A 23691-nucleotide genomic window follows, 5' to 3' on the forward strand; every position below is an offset into this window, starting at 1 on the left:
AGTAAGACCTAGCAAAGTTTTTGTTTGGAAGCATGCCCGCCGAACAGAACACCAGAGCATGCAGCTGTGATTCTTTTTAGCCCGCCGCCATTGTCCCCTACCATCACCGTCCATTGCAGAGCAGCTGCATGCAGGACATGAAGACCGTCACCTGCCGCCAACCCCAATGTTCCCTTTCGCGGCCGTCACTTGTAAATGTGCAGGCAAGGCATCAAGAGGCCCGTCGCCTGCCGCCATCCCCATTGTCCCCTACTGCCAGATGTAGAACTGCACACAGTCTGCCGTTATTCCATCGCCTGCCGCCATACCGTATGCTGTCCCTGCTGTGCGAGTCTGCTGTGATGAGCTCCCCCTGGTGGCCGGAAGCTGCAATACTGTCCCTGCTGTACAAGTGGTCCAGGAACTGCTGTGGGAGATCGTTACAGTCTCCAGACAGTGTGTGAGAGCCAGGTACTTTACAGCCCTTGTTTTTTGTGGCCCTGTGTGTGAGTCAGGCAACCAGTGTGTCACTTTGATTCTTTAGGGGGTGTCTGCTTTTCTGCTGAAGGGTCTAAAGCACAAGAAATATACAGTGCTGGTATATTTTTACTCCTACCTAGACATGAGCGCAAAAAGAAAGAGCTATTCCGTTGAGTGCAAGAAAGGAATCGTGGAAGACTCTCGGGGTAAAATTCTTACTGCTTTCTGCAAAGAGAAGATGTTGAGTATCCGATTGGTCCGAAAATGGCGAGCAGATTACGGTAACCTCAGTCAACAAGTGGACAACGGAAATGCTAAAAAGCGCAAGTGTGGATCAGGTCGGCAACCATTATTTTCCAAGCTGGAAGACCTGATCTGTGAATGGGTTGTTGACAGGAGAGCAAAGGCTTTGGTTGTGAATAGGGCTCAGATTCAAGAATTTGCCCTTGCAATGGCACCACAGTTTGAAATAGCCCCCCGAAGAATTCAAAGCATCACAACACTGGCTGGATAGTTTCCTTCAGTGAAGTGAACTGTCTTTAAGAAGATCCACAACACTGTTTAGGCTGGAAGATGCTGAAATTATTAAACGTGCATTTGCATTCAAGTCCTTTATTGATGACGCTGACTTCATTAAATACAATCTTTCCAACATGATTGCTATGGATGAAACTGCAGTGTTTATGGGCCAAGCATCTCAAACAACAATTGAACAACGGGGTGCCTCCTCAGTGTACATTCCCTCCACTGCTTACGAAAGTGCACGTGTTACCTGTATTTTGGCAATTCCTCTGGATGGCACTAAAGTCCCACCTTTAATAATTTCTAAGGGCAAGAAGGATAAGATTGAACGTGTTTCAGGCATTTTTATACTTGAAACTGAAAAAGCCTGGGCCACACAAGCAGTTATAAGGAAGTGGGTCGATTTAATGCTGCCGCTTATTATGCGAGGGAGCCAAAGAGGTCTGCTAGTCTGGGATTCAGCCAGCACACACCGCGCTAAAGACATGAAGAAATTTCTTCACGAAAGAAAAATAGATCAAATAATGATTCCCGCAGGAATGACGGCCTATCTCCAGACTCTTGATATTGCAATAAACAAGCCATTCAAGAACAATTTGCGCATGGAAATTAATGACTACATTGAAAATAGAATGGAGAGAAATCAGCGTGGGAACTTTGTGAAGCCTAAACTGCAAGAGGTTGTGACTTGGGTGAAGAATTCATGGGAGAAAATCACTGACAGTTGCATTGCAAATGCACTACGGGCAGGCTACCTTGACAAGAAGTACTCATTTAAGGACAGTGCTATTGCTAGACATGAGAGATTTGGGCCAATGATTCTGAAAGAAATGGAGTCACAAGAAATTCATCAGGAAATTCAGGGTTTGGATTGTTATGATGATGTTCCAGAAGATGATGACATGACTGTCATTGAATAAATCTTGCTTTGTGTTCATAAATATCAGGATCGGTAAATGTACCATAGATTGTTGTACATGGAAATAATGGTAGTAACAAGAAATTCTTGATAGGATTCACAGTTTGTCTGATTATGCTGGTTTGTGATGACAACTACTGTACAGTATGTAATAAATGTTCATTTTTTTTTGTTCAACAATAAATGTGAATTCTTCATGGAAAAATAAGACATCCCCTGAAAATATGACCTAGCACATCTTTGGGAGCAAAAATTAATATAAGACACTGTCTTATTTTCAGGGAAACAGGGTAGTTCAATCCCTCCTCCAGCACAGATAGTTCAGCTTATCATTAACAGTCATTATTTCCAACAAAGTTCAGTCCTATTTTCCACATGACAGTTGCTGATTCTGCTAACCCCACAGCACTATCTTTTATAAGCAGACTGTTTCCGGGTTAGTTGTTTCCACCAGCCTCCTCTCCACTGATTCACTTTAGCCTCCCCCAACATCCACAGACTTGGCAGTACAGAGGCCACAAAAGCTTTTACCTTTTCTCCCCGAGTCTGAGCCAAACCAGCCTCTTCCATACACTCCTCCTCCTCTTCTTCCCCCACTTCCTCTTTATTACATTCCATCTCTTTCTCCTCCCTCATTTCCCCCAGCTGTATCTCATTCTCTGGCTCAGAACTCATCTCCCATTCATTCACTTCCCCCTCCCCCTCCCCCTCTCCTGGGAGTCCAACTGACCCTGCAATGGCTTCTGGGGAGAGTAGTTTTTCCCCTGAGCTAGAGATTTCACCGGTGGTTTGGCCACCAGAGGGCGAACTACTCGCTTAGCAGGGCAGAATGAGGAAGGACGCTGACTTTTAAAGGAACAGTCACTCCCCTTTCTTCGTCCCAGCACTATAGATTGTTCACAGTATGTGAGAGAGAATATCAGAGCGGCTGAAATGCGGGGAACCTGGAGAAAATAAAAAGCTTTATGGATCGTCCTGGAAAGAGAAGACGGAACCTGTATCCACACGGGAGTTATCTACAGACCTCCTGCGCAAACGGAGAAGTTAGATAAGGATCTGATAGAAGATATTCAAAAGATTGGGCTGAAAGGGGAGGAGCTACTGTTGGGAGATTTCAATTTGTCTGACGTGGATTGGAACATCCCGTCTGCGGAATCGGAAAGAAGTAGGGAGATTGTGGATGCCTGTCAAAGTGCCTTGCTCAGACAAATGGTGAAGGAACCCACGAGGGAAGGGTCGATGCTGGATCTAGTGCTCACTAATGGAGGTAGTGTTTCCGATATCCGGGTGGGTGCCCATCTATGTAATAGTGATCATCACACCGTATGGTTTGATATAAGGGCAAAGGCGGATTGCAGACGTACTGATTTTGATAAAATGGGGGAATACCTGAAGAAGGAGCTGTTGGCGTGGGAAGGCGTAGGAGAAGTGGAAAAACAGTGGTCCAAGCTTAAAGGCTGCTATAAATATGGCAACTGATCTTTTTATGAGGAAAGTAAACAAAAACAAGAGTAGTAGGAAGCCTATATGGTTCTCCAAACAAGTAGCTGAAAAAATAAGAGCAAAAGAGGCTTTGTTCAAGAAATACAAAAGAACGCAATGAGAGGATCACAGAAAAGATTATCGCATTAAACTGAAAGAAGCGAAGAGGGAAATACGGCTAGCGAAAGTGTGAGCAGAAGAAAAAATGGCTAAAGATGTAAAGAGAGATGACAAGACTTTTTTCAGATATATTGGAGAAAGGAGAAGAGATAGGAATGGAATAGCGAGACTGAACGATAATGAGAATGGCTATGTGGAGAATGATGAAGATAAAGCGAACATGCTAAACAATTATTTCTCTTCGGTGTTCACTGAGGAAAATCCTGGAGAAGGACCGCGGTTGGATGCTGAGGGAACATCTGGGAACGGAGCGGATACTGCGCCGTTTACGGAAGAAAGAGTTTATAAACAGCTGGAGAATCTGAAGGTGAACAAAGCTATGGGGCCGATGGGATACATCCCAGGATACTGAAGGAGCTCAGAGAGGTCCTGGCGGGACCTCTTAAAGATTTATTTAATAGATCTTTAGAGACGGGAGAGGTTCCGTGAGACTGGAGACGAGTGGATGTAGTCCCTCTTCACAAAAGTGGAGACAGGGAAGAAATGGGAAACTACACATCGGTGGTAGGAAAAATAATGGAGTTGCTGCTTAAAGAAAGGATAGTTAACTTTCTAGCAGCTTACGGGTTACAGGACCCGAGGCAACATGGCTTTACCAAAGGAAAATCCTGTCAAACGAATCTTATTGACTTTTTTGACTAGGTGACCAAAGATCTGGATGAGGGACGTGCGCTAGATGTAATCTACTTGGACTTCAGCAAAGCCTTTGATATGGTCCCCCACAGAAGACTCGTAAATAAGCTGAAAGGGTTGAACTTAGGAATAAAAGTGGTGAACTGGATAAGAAACTGGTTGACCGACAGGTGGCAGAGGGTGGCGGTAAATGGAATCCGCTCGGAGGAAAGGAAGGTGAGCAATTGAGTTCCTCAGGGGTCGGTGCTGGGGCCTATTCTGTTTAATATATTTGTGGGAGATATTGCTGAAGGGTTGGAAGGAAAGGTGTGCCTTTTTGCGGATGACATGAAAATAGCCAATAGAGTGGATACCCTGGAGGGAGTGGAAACGATGAGAAGGGATCTCCAAACGTTAGAAGAATGGCTGAGGGTCTGGCAGTTAAAATTTAATATACTCTTACTAACAAAAAACCTCAAGAACTAAAAATTAACTATAATACAATGTGCAAAAAAAGTTTTATTTTATTTTTTATAATATGCTGATAGTGCTCAGTGACTGGGTAGCTTTCACTGGGATGACTGGTAGTCCTTGATTGTTTCATACCAACTTGACATCATAGCACCAATACCTCCTTCCTACCTGTAATATTGAGTTATTGCGATTATCAACAGTTCTCTACGTTAGCTATCACTGTATAAGTCAGGATTCAAGAATGCAAGTTAAAGTCCCCAAAAAGCATGTAAGTGCGTGGACTCCCAAAGTCACAAGCAGCAGCCTGCTCCTGAAATTACTAGGCTTCTCCTCCACTCAAAGCGCAGAAATCAGACAATTCTCTGCTGACCATTTTTCCAGGGAAAAATCTACCCATGGGGTTTGTAACTGCACAGGTGTTTATTTAACCTTATATGGTTACTCCTTTTTATTGAACATGTGTAGCTTTCATTGTGATCACTGGACATTTTTAGAAAGTTTCTTCCAGTGTCCACTGGCTCATGCTATATTCCTGTGGCTGCTGGGGTGGGGGGGGGGGGGGGGGCGGAGTGTGTTGCTGCTGCTTCTGCTGTACTTGCTCTGTGATTTCCACAGAAGCAAACAGACAGGCATCAGTAGACCATAATAGCCATATCGGGTCAGACCAATGGTCCATCTAGTTTGAAGCCGATTGGCACAGATTTACCAAAGTTTCTACTGGTAGAGTAGTTAAATATATCTCCCCAAGAATGAAATATGAACAAAGAATGATCGCAATGGATTATTGGTTCATTAACTGACACAGTTGAATTATTTAAATATTTATATCTAGTCCCACTGCTCTGGTATTCTTCCTAGCCAGTAATAGCTTAGGCTGTCCTTAACCTCTGACGCTTTGCTCCACACTGCTCCAGCGGCTCAGCACACTAACAGCCCTGCTCTGCCTGGCCTCTCAAGAGGTTTCCACCATCTCTGCTCTGCCACAGAGCTTCCATGAGATTCCTTCTAGCCCTCCTGGATCTCAAGGCTGAAACACAAGCCCCACCTTAGGTGCAGTGTGAATTCCTCCAAGCATTCACCCATATCCTTGTTCTTAGAGAAGAAAAAAAACATGGGCCTCCTCCCATATATTGTCAGAAAAACTGAATCCAATGAGCAGGAGACACGAAATTCTTTTTTCAAAGTCTCAACTTCCTCCTCTCCCATTGATTCCTATCTTCTGTTTGCTGCTATGGGAATCACAGACCACATAATACAGAGAGCAACTATAAGCTTCTTCCCCCACCACAAAACAGGTACAGCATTGGCAACAGTTAAAACCTGCCCCAGAAATTTAGGTACACAGAGGCGTATTTTAAAACCACTTAAGTGCTTTGAAAATTAGCCCCTTAGTTATACATGTGCACGCCCTACATCTTTAACAATTATTATTATTATTATTAGCATTTATATAGTGCTACCAGACACACGCAGCGCTGAACACCTGATACAAAGAGACAGTCCCTGCTCAAAAGAGCTTACAATCTAAATAATACAGACAGACAAGACACTTAAGGGTGAGGGAAGTAATGGGTGAGAAGGGAGGAAGGGACAAGGGGAGAGCAATTGTGGCTAGGAGCTAAAAGCAGCAGTGAAAAGGTGGGTTTTCAGCATAGATTTGAAAACAGGTAGTGATGGAGCTAGACGTATAGGTCCAGGAAGTCTATTCCAGGCATAAGGTGCCGCAAGAGAAAAGGAGCGAAGCCTAGAGTTAGCAGTGGAGGAGAAGGAGGCCGACAAGCGAGACTTGTCCAGTGAGCGGAGTTCACGGGGAGGAATGTAGGGAGAGATGAGAGTGGAGAGGTAATGTGGGGCTGCAGAGTGAATGCATTTAAAGGTCAGTACGAGAAGTTTAAACTGAATGCGAAGCAGACAGGGAGCCAGTGAAGTGACTTGAGGAGCCGGCTAGTGTGGGTATAACGATTCTGGCGGAAAACAAGTCGTGCCGCAGAATTTTGGACAGATTGGAGAGGAGAGAGATGGCTGATCGGAAGACCAGTGAGAAGTAAATTGCAATAGTCCAAGCGAGAGGCGACAAGGGTGTGGATAAGGGTTCTGGCAGCATATTCAATAACACTCACCGTGGCCTGAATGCAGACACTTAAAGCTTTTATGGTTATGGTTTATTGCGTTTAATATACCACTTTTCCACAGATAGAGCAAAGCAGTTTACAGTAAAATACAATTAGAAAAGAACGTCATTTATCATAAAAGAAATACACAAACACTGTAGGTAAAAACATCATATAACCAAGCGTTAAGCAATCACCCAAGAATCAACCCGCCAGTCTCGATAGCTTAATCCTCCCCAGGGTACAGCAAGGTGCTACAGCCAAGTCTGTCACCAAAAGCTCTCCAAAATAGATGAGTCTTTAGGGCCGATCTAAATTTGCTGTAGGACAACTCCAGACAGAGCTCAGGAGACAAGGCAAGTTTCATTATTTGTGATAGCAGGAAATAATCTCTTGCCCCCTCCCCAAGACAAATATGTCACAAACCCTGCAGAAGACTGAAAGCTAAGGGAATGAATAGGGAATGATAGAGGAATGGAGTGGTCAGCACCAGAAGAAAGATGGGGATGAGAATATCATTGTGAACATATATAGTAGAAAGGTGTAGGATTGGGAAGTAGAGAGCTAGATGAGATTGTATAGCAAGACAGTAGGTGGAGGGAAGGGTTAGAATGACACATGAAAGGGAAGAGTAGAATGATAACAATGAAAGGCAAAACTGACAGAGCCAGGTAGCATCTTATAGACAAAGTGGCCTCTAGTCCTTGAAAGCTCATGCCTCAATAAACTGGTTCATCCATAAAATGCCGCCTGCCTCTGTCAATTTTGTTGCACCAGACTAACACAGCTACTTTTAAAGTTTTTATTCAAGGACAAGGAGGAGGGGTGGAGGGACTGAATGTAGTTGAAATCACAGTATGAGTGTGGAAGGGTGAAAGGAAGCAAGGTTGAAAGTTTGTACTGGTAAAAGCATTTCATGATGAAACAAAGGTAGAATAAGGTAGTGAGGAAATGGAGGGCTGAAATAAGTGGTAGAAAAGTGAAAAAGTGTAGTGAAGAGATGGAAGGTTGTAGCAGTAAAAACAAGGTAACAATGGTGGTGAAAGGGTGGAGAGCTGCAAGGAGGTGGCAACAGGTTGACAAGTTGGTGGTGGAAAGGAAGTGACAGGTGATAAACAAATGATGGGACATGGTGAAGGAATGGAGGACTGGAAGGTGGTAGCAGTCCTGCATTAGCATGGCAGAGAGATTAGGATTCCTGCTACACCTAGAAACATGCTTAGCCTGATGAAGGAGGCTGTCAAAGATGCTACTGTCATGCTAGTTTATATTACTCTTTCCTCTTACCTACCAAAATTATTCAAGCAATGAAAATAAACCCATCTTTCCAGTGCTGATCTGCACTATTCTGGATGAGTTCGGAGGTAATATGAGTCTCTGAGGTCAGATCTGGGCAAACAGAGAAACACGGATCTTTCTCTCTGCACCCCAACAATACTAGCTACTCATCTCCACATCTCCCTCTCCCTCTCCTGGCAGTCCCTCAGGCAATAACTGTTCTATCAATAAGACAAGTTACTCAATGACAAGCTTTGCATAACATTTAGCCTATATATTAACAGAGCCTGCAGTAAAGAGATTTCATCCAGTAAACCATACATAATTCACAGAGTATCCAGCCTCCAACAGCCCCAGAGGTCACATTGTTAATCTGTGGTTTTTGTCCCCAAGACACTAAGCTACGTTCTCCCATAGACCTCAGCGATGACCAAGTTTGGAAAACCATTGTAAATATTGGCAAAAGACATGACTTTTACCACTAAGACTAGTGGACACTGCAGTCCTGTGCCAGCAATAGAGATAACTTACATAAAACCAGCCAGTGCATTTTTTCTAGTGAAAAAAGGTGCCGGTACTCAAATGTCAGGGCCACCCTTCGGGGTGGGGTTATCACTGAGGGACCCACCCTACAATAGCAAGGCCCCCTGCAACCAGTCATAGAATCTATGACAAAGCACAATTGGTGTGTAGAGTCTGAGCTCTTTCATTAAAACTTGGGGACCACGGGTCAATTTTAGCAGACAATGGAAAACGTTTTCGTACTCGGTACCCCCAAGTACCCCCACAAAAGAAGCCCTGAAACCAGCTCCCCTCTGCAGTGAGGTAAATTAAGAGCAAGAAAAATCATTTTGCTCCAGGAGCACTGTAGGCTTCCAGTTCTGGCAAGCCACTGACTCCCACTGCTGGAAGTGTTTACAATAGGAACCTTGTAAAAAGACTAGCCATCAGAGCAGAAAACAGGCCCACACTCCCTGTTCCATCACAGCATACTGCTTGTTCCTTTCAGTAATGCTGCAGTGGGAAGTGGCTGCTGTCACACCACAATTACATCAATCCCAAAGCATGTCCAGTGGTTTCCCAGCAATCTGGTTTGGGCCTCCAGTGAAAAAAAAAAATCTTGAATAAAGCAGGTTGGTTTGTGTGTCAGTCCCCTTGGATATGTATAAATAAAGGTCAATGCAAGCTGTTGGTAATACTCTTTTGTTTATTATTGACCTAGCTTTTGGATAATCTATTCCCTTCATCTGGTGTATACTGCTAGAGGGTGAATCACTAAAAAAAATAAAATTTTTGCTCCTCCAGTTCAACTTTTCCAGAAGTCATGCAATCTGATGCAAAACTAGTAAATCATTGACCTAATGGTGGGGGCACAGTTCGCAAAAGTTAGTCACAAATATATTATTAAGTCAATATAAATGCTTCAACTACAAATGGTCCTAAAATCTAAAAAAAAAAAAATCACAAAATAATTGTTATCTCCCTCTTGTGGGCTTCAGCAGCACTGTAGCTTTTTCTTTATCCGTTCAGCCTTTCTGTGTCCCTAATGGGCTCACAATCTTTCACTTTTGCACCTGGAGGAGTGAATGAGTAGCCTAATGGTTAGAGCAGTGGGCTGAGGAACCTGGGGAACCGGGCTCAGTTCCCACTGCAGCTTCTTTTGACCAGGGGCGTATCTGCGTGGGGCCTCAGGGGCCTGGGCCCCTGCAGATTTCGCCCTGGACCCCCCTACCGCTGCCAACCCTCCCCCTCCGTTGCTGTCGCCTACCTTCGCTGGCGGGGGACCCCAACCCCCGCCAGCCGAGGTCCGCGTCCTCCTGCCGCTGCCGGCTGCCTTTAAAAGAATTCCGTCAGCTGGCGGGGGACCCCAACCCCCGCCAGCCTAGGTCCGCATCCTCCTGCCGCTGCCGGCTGCCTTTAAAAGAATTCTGTCAGCTGGCGGGGGACCCCCAACCCCCGCCAGCCAAGCCGAGGTCCTTTCATTTCTTCCACTAAAGCTGGCGCCGAAAGTTTCTTCTGAGTCTGACGTCGCTGCACGTTGTACGTGCAGGACGTCAGACTCAGAAACAGAATGAGCTTCATTCTGTTTCTGAGTCTGACGTCCTGCACGTACAACGTGCAGCGACGTCAGACTCAGTCAGAAGAAACTTTCGGCGCCAGCTTTAGTGGAAGAAATGAAAGGACCTCGGCTTGGCTGGCGGGGGTTGGGGGTCCCCCGCCAGCTGATGGAATTCTTTTACAGGCAGCCGGCAGCGGCAGGAGGACGCGGACCTCGGCTGGCGGGGGTTGGGGTCCCCCGCCAGCGAAGGTAGGCGACAGCAACGGCGGGGGGGAGATTGGCAATGGCAGCGGCTGGGGGGAGGGGGATCGGCAATGGCGGCGGGGGGGGGGCTATAATGTGCCCCCTCACTCTGGCCCTGGCCCCCCCCTACCGCCGCAGTTCAGATACGCCCCTGCTTTTGACCCTGGGCAAGTCACCTAACCCTCCATTGCTCCAGTTACAAAAACGTAGATTGTGAGCCCACTAGGGACAAAGAAAGTATATGAACATAATATGTAAACTGCTTTGGTTGTACCACAGAAAGGCAGTATTTCAGAATCCATTACTCATTACCCTTCCGTCAAAGAGACGGCTGAGGGGAGACATGATAGAGGTATATAAAATAATGAGTGGAGTGGAACGGGTGGATGTGAAGCGTCTGTTCACGCTTTCCAAAAATACTAGGACTAGGGGGCATACGATGAAACTACAGTGTAGTAAATGTAAAACAAATCGGAGAAAACTTTTCTTCACCCAATGCGTAATTAAACTGTGGAATTCATTGCCGGAGAACGTGGTGAAGGTAGTTAGCTTGGCAGAGTTTAAAAAGGGGTTAGACGGTTTCATAAAGGACAAGTCCATAAACCACCACTAAATGGACTTGGGAAAAATCCACAATTCCAGGAATAACATGTATAGAATGTTTGTACGTTTGGGAAGCTTGCCAGGTGCCCTTAGCCTGAATTGGCCGCTGTCGTGGACAGGATACTGGGCTCGATGGACCCTTGGTCTTTTCCCAGTGTGGCATCACTTATGTACTTATGTCTATGCCAAGCACAAAATCTTGGCTTGCTCGTTATCTCACTGTTTCTCAACAGAGACCTAGACTCTCACCTGACAGCTCTAGTTTGGCATGTATCCACAGGAAAATATGGATGAGATAAATGTGCATTTGGTAGAGGCAGTACATGCAAATATATCTTATGCATATATTGAAAATTAGCCCACCCAAAGAGGAAGCTACAGAGCTTTAATTCATTTGCTGATTCATTCTATGGAGTCCTTCAGTGGGTCACCTGAATCCTGAAAGGTTGCCGAAAGTTTAGGCACTAAGTAGGTATTCTATAAACGACAAAACTGGGCACTGAAACTATTATAAAACATTAGTGTACGTCAGTATTTGAGTGCGAGCATTTACACCATGCCAAAGGCCCGCCGCTGACAATATTCTACAAACTAAATGCATAAGAGCCTAACCCACCCATACCCTCCCGTCTTAACGCCCCCTTTGCAGTTCCACTCTACAGAACCGCGCCTAAGCACACTTATGCCCATAAATGCAAACTGGTGCCAATTAACGTCACTTAAGGGTCCTTACTGGCAGTTAAAGCCAATTAACACCACTTAATTCTAATAAATAATTAAGTTCTCCACCATTCTATAAACGTCTGTATTGCATGCTAGTCTCAAAATTGTGTGTCCAATATATAGATTTAGGAGTATGTGTAACTGGAATTGCAATCTATTTGCTTTTCCTCTTACATATATACGTTATAGTTGTTACTTTTATAATTGTAAAAGGTAAGAAAGGATGTGAAAGAGTTTATATTACAACTAAGCATAGCCAATTACTTTTGGGCAAATACGTACAAGGCAGTAATGTTGACTTCCTCAGAACAGACAGTTGTAAATGACTTTGGGTGGGAACTCATAATACAGAGAGCATTCCTCTTTGTCATAATGGCTTCAAGTCCAGTTACGTGATTTCAAAGTCACAGATTACTCAACAGGTGTGGTTTCAAAAAAGCAATAATTAGAAGTTTGCATTCCACAAGTACAATTAGTTGAATTTGAAATTAAATTTTAGGCCTTTGTAAATTGGTACATGTATTTCGTAATTTAAAATTTCATGTTATTGTGTGTTCTCTTGTAATTCAGTGTGAGTGCAGTAATAGCAGAATATAAATACATTATATATAGGTACAATTGGTAAGGACTTTCTGAAAATGCTTACATATCACCTTAATTTCTGAAAATGGCACTCACATTATGATTCTTGTGCAGCCCTCCTGCTATGCCCTCACTGCAAAGGGGGTTATAGTTGGGACTGCTCAATCACAGTTACTTCAATTCTCATGTCCATTCCTAAACAGGTAGAGGGTGAACTTCGGGACTCTTAAGGTTATCAAAAAAAAAAGTTATATATATCACACAGGATAGTTCATTCTGATACTTCCCATCAGGATGCACCATTCAGTATCCTCACCAAACCTATCTTTGGTCAAAAGGGGACAAAACTGATTAAAGAATCCTATAGGTCCATCCATCTTCAAATCCTTGCTGAAAGCCCACCTCTTCAATGTTGCTTTCGGCACCTAACCTTTATACCTTTCAGGAAATCTAGACTGCCCCCACTTGACTGACTGTACATTTGTCCTTTAGATTATAAGCTCTTTGAGCAGGGACTGTCCTTCTATGTTAAATTGTACAGCGCTGCGTAACCCTGGTAGTGCTTTAGAAATGTTAAATAGTACTAGTAATAGTAGTAGGTCCATCCATCATCTTCCTAATAAATATCAGAATTACTGCTGTAACTCCCAGGAGAACTACCCCCTTCTGCTGGATTCAGGGTTGGGAGCTCCTGGGGCTCATGAACCTTCTGGAAGGAAGGCCCTACATCAGCCTGTTGCTGGGGTGGGGGGGGGATAAAAATGGGAAGAATCAAGGTGGGATTGATCAATTACCCAACCCAAGAGGGACGGGATAAGCGGGTATAAAAGTGTGAAGGGATAAACTGACAGGGTCTTTGGTTACCCAGCCTCCTGCCAAGACCTAAGGAAGGGTCCCAGGCCTCAGAAACTAACCAAGTTAACATAGTGGGAACTAACTCCTGCATCACAGCAGGAGCTGTTAAAGAGAATTCTGCTCCCTCAACCAGGGGAAGAGGATAAGTTGATGTGAAAGAGACACCCAGGTGACAGACAAACCCTGCTCTTAAGCCGAGAAACAGTGAATTCGGAAAAGACAGAAGTATCCACCACTAAGAGGATTTGTCAGGGATAGAAATAGTGGAGGTCCTGAACTGGAAGCACAGAGGTCAAATCAAGGTCTGGCATGGGACATATTTTAACAACTAGAACCAGAGCAGGATAAATTGTTAAACCTCGTTTAGGAGAACATATGTGATCATTAAAGTTGACAAGTATGACTCAGAACTTTTGAACCATCTTATCTACAACTTGAACTCTAAATACTGTACATAAGTGTCACCCTTTGTAAGCATTCCTGGAATGGGAAATTTATCATAAAGTTATTCAATAAAGTTCTTTGGTTCATTCAACTAGCCGGTGTGGAGTGAATTTTCTCAACATGAGGGAATAAAACCGGGTGAGAACCCCTCCGGCCTACCAGAGAGCATTCCGACCCCAGCCTGCACCCTGAACTGGCAAGTAGAATTATGGACTCGGCCCCTCTCATGCTCAACAGGGACCTTAGGTAAGGCCCAGACTCACACTACCCCCGGGACAGGGTTACACTGCCTTCACTAATTTCTAGTCACACGTTATTAATGTACCAGGTAGTATGTTTCAAACATAAGCGCACACAGTAAAAGTGGGATAAACCATATTCAGTAAGGACTATTTTAGGCCCATTCTCAACAACCCTGCAGCAACCTCTTTGGATCCATGTCCAGTACAGAGCATGAACAAAACATGTCAGGGGCGAAGCTGCGGGTGGGGCTGGGTGGGTCCAGGCCCACCTGATCTCGGCTTAGGCCCACCCAGTTTTACAGCAGCTGAGCAGCCACAGTGTTGCCACAGCCTTAGTTTCTGCCCAATCTGCTGTCACAGTGGCGGCCCCACTCAGCCACCTCCCACCTGTTTTTCTCAGCAGTCACACTCACTGGCAGCTCCTCCTTGGCCAGATGCTGGGCCTCATGTAATCTCGCATTAAAGTCTTGCGGAGTTGCAGCCGCTATCATTCATGTATAGTAAGCAATCTCAGCTGCACGCGCTGGCGCCACTCACGCCGCACTGCTGTCTCCCCCCCCCCAGCCTGGCTGGGGCCCACAGTGTGCAGTTGCGCACAGAACGATGGCGCCATGCCGCATGCAGCGCCACATGGGAAAGGTCACGGGCGCAGCTCCAAGTCCACCCTGTGCCCTGTCCTGCCACCTGGGTCTATGATTTTCAATCGGTTCTCTTGGGGAGTCAGTCAATCACAGTCGCAGCAGCAGCACTCCCCCGCGGCCCCACACAGCTACAGGAGCCAGGTAATAAATACATATATATTTTTTTACCGTGTCATGTAGTAATTGATAGTGTTTGTACTCAAAATACTTGCTGGTGGTGGTGGGCTTCTGGGTGGGGTAAGCACTTCACTGCCTAAGGCAAAAAAGGTATATTTAATGATTAAAATATATTTTTTTTGCACTAGGTATTGAAGAGCCCACTCCCACCCAGAAGCCCACCACCAGCGAGCATTCTGATTACTCTTGTAACCAAAATGATGGCTCTGGTGGTGGGCTTCTGGATGGGGTGGACTCTTCACTGCCTAGAGCAAAAAAAAAAAAAAGTATATTTAATCATTAAATATATCTCTTGTCCTAGGCAATGAAGAGCCCACCCCCACCCAGAAATTCACCAACAATAAATGTTAATAGTGCCCAGGTTAATTTTTAAAAAGTTGTCTATTTCTCATGTTGGTGGGTTTTTGGGTGGGGATGGTCTCTGCAGTGCCTAGGTTAAAATTTAAAAAAAAAGTGTAGGCGGTTTTCTCTGGGTGGACCGGTGCGGTGGAGGTGGGCTCTGCAGTGCCCAGAACATTAAAAAAAAATCTTATATTTAATGCCATGGGGATGGGTAGGGAGCAGGACAGGGCTGATGCTAGGCAACAGGGAGGGTGGAGTGGTAGGATAGGGCTTATGCTTAGCTATGGGATGGATGGTGGGGAAGGGAAGGATTGATACTGGGCTACAGGGATGGATGGGGGGGGGTGGTAGAGAAGGGAAGGTCTTTATGTTTTGTATTTTTTGTAATATGTTTTAAAATTATGTGTGTTGAATTGTGATCTGCTTAGAATTGCAGATAGTGTGGCATAGAAATTTAGAAAATAAATCAATACATTTCTAATTTTTGGTCCTTTATTCTGTAATTGATGAGGGTTGTTCTGTGGTCTGCATGTGACTGAGCAGGTGAGAGTTTCTGCTGGCATGTAGTTTGTATGGGAATGTACGAGTCTGACTTTTCTGGCTTTTCCAATGGGATGCGTATTGCTGTTGTGTATATTCACTGCTGCCTTTTTAAAGGTACTGTTATTGACAGTTTGCAATATAGGCTCTAAGAAGCCTCCTTGCAGGATTTAGTGTTACTTCACAAAGTACTGGCAGTGACGGGATTTTGTTGCCATTATTGAGATGCTACCAGAATTTGAATACATTGTTATGTATCATTGCAGGATCCCGTCATGTGTATTGAGATGTTTGCCATTATTGTAGACTAATGTCTGGCCATGTTTGATATGGCATAATGTAACTATATTTACAAATATTGTTTTTTCCATTAAGTATGTATGTGGTTTATACTGATACAGGGCAGCTGTTGGGCAGCATTCTAAGGCATTATTTTGTAGTATCCCAAGAAACACTACTCACACCTATATACATAGGGCCCACCCATATTAGCTCTGGGCCCACCCAAAAAGTCAGGTCTGGCTACGCCACTGAAACATGTATTACCACTAGACACATTGTACCACTTCCTTCACATTCTAACACAAAAAGGACATGAAAATAAGGACAAACGTGTCTCTTGCAGGCTGGAAAACGGGAAATTTTATATATACAAGGAGTAGATTATTCTTTTTTCAATAAGAAAAATAGAAAACGTATTACATAAACAAAACTAGTTCCCTCTATTCACGCCAAAACACTTACTTCAACTTGTAAGTGTTAAGAGAAGTGCAGGCATTTGGAATGACAGAAAAATGTCAATATTTTTCTTTTGTTGTGCTTCCCAACTGAAATGGTAAAAAAAAAATCATCTGTAGCGTTTTTTTCATGTTGTCACTGAATGAGCAGCAGCAGCAGCACATATATTTTTAAACCCACAGCTCAGACCTACCTGCCTGCTGATCTCCCAAAATTAGGTTCAAAGTGGCCCAGAGGAACAGAGGACAGGAGACAAACAAATGCTCACTGCCTGTAAAAGAAATAAAATGATAAAAAATAAAAAGGTTGAGAAAACTAGACAAAAACCATGCAAAATGAAATGAAAAATGTAAAATGAAGCAAAAATGTTTTCTCTGTATACCCCTAATGACTGTACTCTTCCTATCTCATGCCACTTAATAAGCAGTAATACATATTAGACAATAAGACAAGAAATTCTTTTCTCTTGCTAAGATTTGAAAAACTTAAGACAATTACATATGGGTAGAAAATTCTCTGTGTCATATTTCATACTGAACGTACAAAATCTCATTTCAAATCACATATCTGTATTGGAAATAGACAAATTACTTCAACATATTTCTTAAAAATACATGATCTTCTTTGCTGATCATTAGCAGGGAAAACCATTAAGAACACAGACCAGCTTATTTTCGAACGAGATCGCCAGCCATCTTCCGACACAAATCGGGAGATGGCCAGCCATCTCCTGAAGCCAGCCAAATTGGTATAATCGAAAACCAATTTTGGCTGGCTCCAACTGCTTTCCGTTGCGGAGCCGGCGAAACTTCAAGGGGGCGTGTCGGTAGGGTAGCGAAGGCGGGATAGGGGCGTGGTGAGCAGATGGCCGGCTTCACCCAATAATGGAAAAAAGAAAGCCGGCCCTGATGAGCATTTGGCTGACTTTACTTGGTCCCTTTTTATTCACGACCAAGCCTCAAAAAAGTGCCCCAATTGACCAGGTGACCACCGGAGGGAATCAGGGATGACCTCCCCTTACTCCCCCAGTGGTCACCAACCCCCTCCCACACTTAAAAAAAAAACAAAAAGTAAAACTTTTTTGGCCAGCCTGTATGCCAGCCTCAAATGTCATATCCAGCTCCCTGACAGCAGTATGCAGGTCCATGGAGCAGTTTTAGTGGGTGCAGTGCACCTCAGGCAGGTGGACCCAGTCCCATCCCCCCCCCCCCACCTGTTACACTTGTGGTGGTAAATGTTGAGCTCTCCAAACCCCCCCAAAACCCACTGTACCCACATGTAGGTGCCCCCCTTTACCCTTTAAGGACTATGGTAGTGTTGCACAGTTGGGGGCAGTGGGTTTTGGGGGACTCAGCACTGAAGGTAAGGGAGCTATGCACCTGGGAGCAATTTGTGAAGTCCACTGCAGTGCCCCCTAGAGTGCCCGGTTGGTGTCCTGGCATGTCAGGGGGACCAGTGCACTACAAATGCTGGCCCCTCCCACGACCTTGGATTTGGCCGGGTCTGAGATGGCCGGCTTCAGTTTCCATTATCGCTGAAAACCGAAGCCACCCATCTCAAACCCAGCAATCTCAACATTTATGACGAGATTTTGCCGGGCCCAACCGTATTATCGAAATAAAAGATGGCTGGCCATCTTTTTTGAAAATACGGTTGGCTCCGCCCATTTGTGGAGCCGGCCCCGGAGATGGCCACCCAAGGAGATGGCCGGCCCCGTTCGAAAATGCCCCTCAGAGTATAAGGCTTTTTTTTTTCAACAAACACATTACAAGTGCTCTCCTGTACACAGCAAACAGAGAAAGGTTTGATCCCATCAACTGCACCTCTGCAGGAGAGCCGAGCTCTAAAGTATCCTAGATCGGGAGTCCACACATGAACCCACACACTAAACACATCACATTGAGCAAACTGTCTGTTGCAGAAGTACTCCAAAACATCACATATTGAAAATCCATCACTCAAATGTAAGATAAATGGCTCCAATTCCTCTGTGGACCACCTGTGGTTCTCTAAGCTAGGGAAAACTAATTACTCCTCCTAGATAAATCTGAAAGCCTATGAAAACCCTCCAAAATTCAGTGATAGCAAATGTAGGTATAACTAGACTTGAGAGTCTCCTACTGATTTTCTCCTAAAAGAAATTCTTTACATAGGGAAACAGCAACCTACACTGGAGTTTGGTGATGGGACGCTCAGTTATAGTTTTTATTGCGCATAATTGTTTTTTCTGTATTCTTACTTTGCTTCTTTTTTGGGGGGAAGGGGGAGGTCAGGAAAGCTGTACATAAAAGTTTTGATAAATACATAATAAAGCATGGATAAAAATAAACACCAGGTTTGTTGGAACTATCTATCTATATAATTTGTACCTCCAACGTTCTCTGGCTGGCTGACTTCGTAACATCCTGACGTCAGCAAGCCTCCAGTGTTATCTTCCCTCTCGCTGTCCTGCCCTTGCTTAAAGACGTAATGATGTCTGAGGGCGGAACAGTGAGAGGGAAGGGAACGCTGGAGGCGAGCTGACGTCAGGATGTTCTGGACGAAAGCAACTGAAGGTAAGTAGGCAACGGAACACTGCAATGGAGGGAAGGACAGAATCGCGGGACTTCGAGGGGGAGGGAGAGGGCAGGGCAGAGGAGAATCGATGGACATGGATGGGAGGAGAGGAGAGAATCGTGGGACATGGATGGGAGGGCAGGGAAGAGCAGAATCGCTGCACATGGAGGGGAGGGCAGAATCTTGGGACATGGATGGGAGGGCAGGGCAGATGAGAATCGATGGATATGGATGGGATGGGAGGAGAGGAGAGAATCGCGGGACACGGATGGGGGGGCAGGGAAGAGCAGAATCGCTGCACATGGAGGGGAGGGCAGAATCGCGGGGCACGAAGGGAAGGGCAGAGGAGAATCGCTGGACATGGAGGGGAGGCCAAGGGGAGGTCAGAATCGCGGGACACGGAGGGGATGGGAGGGGAGGGGAGGGAAGAATAGCTGGACATGGAGGGGAGGGCAGGGGAGAGGAAAAATCACTTAAGAGAGCCTTCCTAGCGCCCGTTTCATTTTGGATGAAACGGGTTTGGTTCCACTAGTTTTTTATACTTTGCAATATTCTTTTAAAAAAACATTCCCAAAACCCAAAACTTTGATCCATTAAACACACTTATCATCATTTAGGGGTCCTTTTTGTCACAATTGTGACTGTATTCCATGCCTGCACTCACCTCGCCTCCAGGTGACCAGGCCCTGTGGCTGCTGTGGACTGTCTTCTTCCTGTTTCCCAGGCATGTTCCAGAGTTCATTCCAGTCCTATTCTGATCTTCCAGAATTCCAGACTTGCTTTGGGGTTCCTGCAGCCAAGCCTCACTTTGGTGCTCTTGCAATCAAGCTGTGCTCAGGTGTTTCTGCTGTCAAGCCTCACTCTTACCTGTCACCTCATCTGTAATTGCCTTTATTAAGCACCTGGGAACTTTCAGGCTTGCCTTTGCAACAGAGGTCTTCAGATGAGTTTTTGTCTGTGTATGCTTGTTGCAGTTCCTGCCCTGCTAGTTCTTGCCCTGTTTGTCTTCAGCTTCCGTTCCCTTTCTACTTGTGCCTGCCCTGTTTGTCTTCAATTTCAGTTTCCATCCTGCTTGTGTCTGCCCTGTTTGTTTTTAGCTTTCATTCCAACCTAGCCTGTTCCAGTATCCTGAATCCTGTTCCAGTATCCTGAATCCGGTTCCAGCAGCTGATTCCAGCCAAGCCAAGTCCTTTCCAGCATCCGGTTCCAGCCAAGCCCGTTCCAGCATCCAGTTCCAGCCAAGCCACGCCAAGTCCGTTCTAGTATCCAGCTCCAGCCAAGCCAAGTCCATTCCAGAATTCTGTCCAGCCAAGCCTGTTTGAGAGTCCTGAATCTTGTACCAGCCTGTCGGTGGTTAGCCTCGCTTCTTGTTTGGGTGGTTCACCTGCTGCTGCCGGTCCTCGGTAACGGCCCAAGAGCTCACTACTCCAGATCATTCCTCACAGTTGTGACACTTTTACTGAGGCGTTCTAATAGATTTAGCCTGCATTAATGATTAGCTCACTAAATGATAAGATGCCCATAGGAAAATAATGGGTGCCTTTCAGGCTTATTTTCAAAAGAGAAGGACGCCCATCTTTCGACACAAATCGGAAGATGTGTGTCCTTCTCACAGGGTCGCCCAAATCGGCATAATCAAAAGCCGATTTTCGGCATCCCCAACTGCTTTCCGTCACGGGGATGACCAAAGTTACCGGGAGCGTGTCGGAGGCATAGCAAAGGCGGGACTTGGACGTGCCTAACACATGGGTGTCCTTGACCCATAATGGGAAAAAGGGCGTCCCTGACTTCCAGTTTTTCTTACAACCAAGGCACAAAAAGGTGCCCAAACTGACCAGATGACCACCGGAGGGAATCGGGGATGACCTCCCCTTACTCCCCCAGTGGTCACTAACCCCCTCCCCACCCTCAAAAAACATCTTTAAAAATATTTTGTGACAGCCTCAAATGTCATACTCAGGTCCATCGCAGCAGTATGCAGGTCCCTGGAGCAGTTTTAGTGGGTGCACTGCACTTCAGGCAGGCGGAACCAGGACCATCCCCCTCTACCTGTTACACTTGTGGTGGTATATGTGAGCCCTCCAAAACCCACCAGAAACCCACTATATCCACATCTAGGTGCCCCCCTTCACCCCTTAGGGCTATGGTAGTGGTGTACAGTTGTGGGTAGTGGGTTTGGGGGGGGGGGGGCTCAGCACACAAGGTAAGGGAGCTATGTATGTATGTATTTATTTATTTTGTTGCATTTGTATCCCACCTTATCCCACCTCTTTGCAGGCTCAAAGTGGCTTACAATACATCATGAGTAGTGCAGGAATGTTAATAGATAAACATTTGGTATTGCAGGATCTTGGTCAGCATGATGATAGTAAAACAAACATAATAAACGAAATCATAGTGTACAAGCAGATATTATGAAACAAGTTCTGAATGTAGATGTGCGAGTTGTGCATATTCACAATTGTTGATCTTTGTGGTACGCTTTATTAAAGAGATGTGTCTTCAATAGTATGCGGAAGTTCGTTCTTTCGAATATCGATTTCAAGCTGCGTGGCAGTGCGTTCCATAACTGTGTGCTCAGGTAGGTAAAGTTTGACGCATGCATTATTTTGTATTTCATTCCTTTGCAGCTGGGGTAGTGCAGATCAAAGAATGTGCGGGATGATCTTTTGGCATTCCTAGGTGGTAGGTCTATCAGGTCTGACATGTAAGCTGGTGCATCTCCATGGATAATTTTATGGACTAGTGAGCATATTTTGAACGTGATGCGTTCCTTGAGTGGGAGCCAGTGTAGTTTTTCTCATAGGGGCTTGGCACTTTCAAATTTTGGTTTGCCAAATATGAGTCTAGCTGCAGTGTTCTGAGCTGTCTGGAGTGTCTTGATTATTTGTTCTTGCAGCCGGCATATAGTGCGTTGCAATAGTCTAGATGACTGAGCACCATTGATTGTACCAGGTTGCGGAAACACTCCTTGGGAAGAAAGGTCTTATTCTTTTTAATTTCCACATAGAGTGGAACATCTTCTTGGTTATGTTTTTCGCGTGGTTCTCTAGTGTTAGGTGTCGATCAATAGTGACTCCAAGAATTTTTAGGGTTTCTGAGATAGGAAGGTTTAGAGTTGGTGTGTTAATGGCGGTGAATTCTTTCTTGTTGTATTGTGAGGTGAGTATTAGGCACTGGGTTTTATCTGCATTGAGTTTTAGCCGAAATGCGTCCGCCCAAGAATGCATTATATTGAGACTTTGGTTGATGTCATTGGAAATTTCTTTTAGGTCTTGTTTGAATGGGTTGTAGATCGTTACGTCATCTGCGTAAATGTATGGATTAAGGTTTTGATTTGATAGTAATTTGGCCAATGGTATCATCATTAATTTGAATAGAGTCGGCGAGAGGGGGGATCCTAGGTATAACTTGTCTGGAATGTTTTTACGTTTGGGGATTGGCCACTGTCGGTGACAGGATGCTGGGCTAGATGGACCTTTGGTCTTTCCCAGTATGGCACTACTTATGTACTTATGTACTCCGCATTCAGGTACCCGTGCGGCTGAAATAGTCGAATTAGATGTTACTTGGTATGATCTTGTGGTTAAAAATCCCTTGAACCAATTGAGGACGTTGCCTTCAATTCCAAAGTATTCAAGGATGTGCAATAAAATTCCATGGTCAACCATGTCAAAAGTGCTTGACATATCAAATTGTAGAAGTAGTATGTTCTTACCAGATGCAATCGTTTGTTTCAATTTAGTCATGAGAGTTACCTGGGAGCTTTTTCTGAAGTCCACTGCAGTGCCCCCTAGGGTGCCCGGTTGGTGTCCTGGCATGTCAGGGGGACCAGTGCACTACGAATGCTGGCTCCTCGGCTACGACCAAATGGCTTGCATTTGGTCGTTTCTGAGATGGGCGTCCTTAGTTTCCATTATCGCCGAAAATCAGAAACGACCAAGTCTAAGGACGACCATCTCTAGGGACGACCTAAATGTCAAGATTTGGGCGTTTATTTCGATGAAGGGATTGGACAAAGGGTCCTTACCGTCTTTGTAACTGGTTAGGGTGGCTCTAGCCTTACCACTCGCTATGTTGTCAAGCCATAGAAATGTTGGTGCCAACACAAAAAAAGGCTGCTGTAACATGTTGAGAACAGCTCTGAGTGTGCAGTGCAATTCCCACATTGTGGTGTGATGTTCCTAGACTTTCACACCCCACCACGTCTTCAATTCAACTAGCATCAGGGCAACCTACCTGAAAACATTTAAAAGGCCCCTTTTAATGGTTATGCCATCCTGGGGTGGTGGGTTCAAATTCACCTCTCCCTCCCATGCTGCCTGTCTGACTTCAATGTAGCCTCTGTAACCCAATTTTGCATCCATATGAACATCTTACTAGAGTCCAAGCTTTCTGCATGTCCTCTGCATTGCAGATAGTTGATGTGGAGTGCTACACCAGCAACAGGTAGGTGTTTACAGACCATGCTGTGCATGGGCTGGGCATAAGAGTTCTCTGCTGTAACTAGGTATGACAGTAATATAGTTATGTTAGCGTCTCTTAAATGGCTCTAGGACTATAGTCTGTTGTGTTCAGTACTATATAAAAATGTCCTGCAGTCAGCATTGCCATAGGCTCCCTAAAAACTACTATGTAGATGTCAAAGATGGCCCACTGTTAAGCTAAGACATCATGGATCATGTTTTGGGGGTAGTCTAAGGATAGATTTGGAGGTAAGGCTCCAAGATTAATTAAGAGATTTGGCTCTTTCAGTTTGCCAATAATGTTGAATATCCTTCTTGTAGTTGCAAAGAGATGTCTAGAGCCCCAAAAGCACCAAGAGCCTTGAAAAATGGGACAAAGGCTTTAATACACTGTGTAGGGTTAGCATATCTACATAGTGGAATCAAAGCATCTGTCCCATTCC

General features: G+C 45.0%; 1 protein-coding gene across 3 annotated transcripts in view; it reads right to left on the reverse strand.

Moving 5' to 3' along the window:
* The window catches only part of CHST1 (carbohydrate sulfotransferase 1), a 100751-nt gene that overhangs the window by 45075 nt on the left and 31985 nt on the right, over positions 1-23691 (reverse strand). For all 3 annotated transcript variants that reach the window (XM_030199482.1, XM_030199483.1, XM_030199484.1), the window contains one exon: positions 16420-16497. The gene's annotated coding sequence lies outside the window, so the exon portion shown is untranslated. The remainder of the gene's footprint in view (positions 1-16419; positions 16498-23691) is intronic.

This window comes from Microcaecilia unicolor, chromosome 4 (assembly GCF_901765095.1).
Source record: "Microcaecilia unicolor chromosome 4, aMicUni1.1, whole genome shotgun sequence".
Classification (NCBI taxonomy): Eukaryota; Metazoa; Chordata; class Amphibia; order Gymnophiona; family Siphonopidae; genus Microcaecilia; species Microcaecilia unicolor.